This window comes from Penaeus monodon, chromosome 41 (genome assembly GCF_015228065.2).
Source record: "Penaeus monodon isolate SGIC_2016 chromosome 41, NSTDA_Pmon_1, whole genome shotgun sequence".
NCBI classification, from domain to species: domain Eukaryota; kingdom Metazoa; phylum Arthropoda; class Malacostraca; order Decapoda; family Penaeidae; genus Penaeus; species Penaeus monodon.
The window spans coordinates 22,567,867-22,570,366 of NC_051426.1; the positions used below are offsets into that span (position 1 = coordinate 22,567,867).

General features: G+C 45.4%; 1 protein-coding gene across 1 annotated transcript in view; it reads right to left on the reverse strand.

Annotated features, from left to right (window-relative positions):
- LOC119598611 (phospholipase ABHD3-like) overlaps positions 1-2,500 on the reverse strand; it is a 24,337-nt gene that overhangs the window by 14,180 nt on the left and 7,657 nt on the right. The window lies entirely within an intron of this gene.

Genomic DNA, 2,500 nt, shown 5'->3' on the forward strand with positions numbered 1-2,500 from the left:
GGCTGAGAACTGAGGATGAGGCTGGCGGTGAGCCAGGAGGGGGGGGAGAAGAGGAGAAAGGGGGGGGAAGGGAGAAGGAGGATGAAAGGGAGAAGGGAAAAGGGGGATGAAACGGAAGAGGGGGATGAATGGGAGAAGGGAGAAAGAGGAGGATGGAAGGGGGGAGAGAGAAGGAGGAGGATGAAAGGAAGAAGAGGAAATGAAAAGGAGAAGGGAGAAGAGGGGAGAAAGGAAGAAAGGAGAACAGTATATGAAAGGGAGAAGGGAGAAGAGAGGATGAACGTTAGGAGAAGAGGGGACGAAAGGGAGAAGGGAAAAGGGAGGATGAAAGGGAGAAGGAGGATGGAGAGGATGAAAAGGGGAAAGGAGAGAGGGCGCAAGAAAAGGGCAAGTGGGGGGGGGGGGAGAAAGAGAAGGAGAAGAGAGACAAAGAAAAAAAATCGAAAGGTGAAAAGGGTAAGAAGAAAGGGGGAGGTGAGAAGGGAGAGGACAAAGGTGAAAGAGGAAGGAAAGGGAGATAGATAAGGGGAGGGGAAAAGGAAAGGGGATGAGAAAGAAGGTAAGGGAGAGGATAAAGGAAAAAGAGGAAGAAGGGGGGGGTAGATAAAGGGAGGCGAAAAGGGAGAGGAGGAGGAGGAGGAGGAGGAGGAGGAGGAGGAGGAGGAGGAGGAGGAGGAGGAGGAGGAGGAGGAGAGGAGGAGGAGGAGGAGGAGGAGGAGGAGGAGGAGGAGGAGGAGGAGGAGGAGAAGAGGAGGAGGAGAAGGAGGAGGAGGAGGAGAAGAAGAAAGAAGAAGAAGAAGAAGAAGAAGAAGAAGAAGAAGAAGAAGAAGAAGAAGAAGAAGAAGAAGAAGAAGAAGAAGAAGGAGGAGGAGGAGGAGGAGGAGGAAGAGGAGGGTAAAGGTAATAGAGGAAAGAGAGAAGTACTTACAGTGACCCGAAAAAAATAACATAAAATGGCGAAATCATTGTGCAAAATATAACTCGAAAATTTTATTCAAAATCATAAGCCATGGTGACACGGCGACTGTTATCTTTATGGCATATCTATGGTGAATTATTATGGTGTCCAACCAACGTATAGTGACTAGAGAGGACAGAAAGACTGTGTTCAGTTTATCGAGGCGGCATGATTGGGGGGAAATTAGATTACGGTTTTATATAGCCAACGATGCACATTGTGGAATGCTTCAAAATTATACAGCGATACAGGAAGTCTTTTAAGATAATTTAGTTGTTGATGGTTAAAAAAAGAGAGAGCAATATGGTGACTTTACTGATAAGTTGACTATCGATTTATCACACGTCACTAGAATGTAGTGAAGGAATGTGATATGCTCGTAGAAAATTTGAAGGAGAGTGAACACGCCAGTAGTAGATAGTACAGGAATTCGATATAAATACTCTTAACAAGCTTATTACGCCTGTAAGCAGCTTATGGTGATGCGGTGGGTATAGTGACAGTACGGGGGAGGAGACGAGGCGTATCTAGACTATATACCACTGATTTATGAATTTATTTCCGTCCTTTTTGCGTGTTGGCAGCGTCGACGATCCCACGAGATGCCAAGCGGATGGGAGGCAGACTTGGATATTGTGAAATAAGCAAATCCGAATGATAAAGGGGAAGAAAGGAGGGAGAGAGAGGAGAGTTGGTGATAAAAGGGAAGGAGAAAGGGAGAGAGAGGAAAGTAGGTGATAAACGGGAAGAAGGAAGGGAGAGAGGAAAGTAGGTGATAAAAGGGAGAGAGAGTGAAAGTTGCGTCTCCCGGTTGCCCTTGCAAGTTGACGTTGGTGTGACCTGGAATCGAGTGTCGGTGTCTGATGAGGTCATGCGAGTTCAATAACCTGAAATGCTGTAATTACGAAAGAGAAAACGGGGGAAAAAAGGTCACAAGTCTTGTTCCAAATTTTCAGATATTTATAAGCCTTCCCAGAATAAACAGGTTTATAATCAGCTGAACTGATTTTACGTGATATCGAGCTTTCAGAACAAAATGAGAACAAAGGAGACTTGTAGGCTTGCTGTGTGTTTCTCGGAGCCATTTCTATACGTTAACTGGTCTGCAGACAGAAAACGAGACGTGATAATCGACAGAAATCGGATACTAGACCCCTATCGCTTAAAATAAATATAAAGAAAGTTGCCTCCTCCTCATATATAAAATAAGATCGTTAAATACATACATAAGCATTTCTAAACGGTATAAAATCAATCCACCCACATCCTCATGCAGAAATCGGGTGTGTTTAACCTTTAGGAATATCATTTGGATACCGTCATCCACTCTCGACGTGCCCATCCCTGGCCGGCGGCGTGCCCAGCCCTGGAGACCACGAGGGATACATGTGCCCGAACCTATGACGTCACTCTTTCATTGTTACGTCATCGTTGCATGCTTTTGCCATTAATCTTTACTGTTAGGACTTTTTTTTGGGGGGGGAGGGGATGGTGGGTATGTTTAGGATTTGGTTTAATTCCCGGATGGATTTAGAGCAGTGT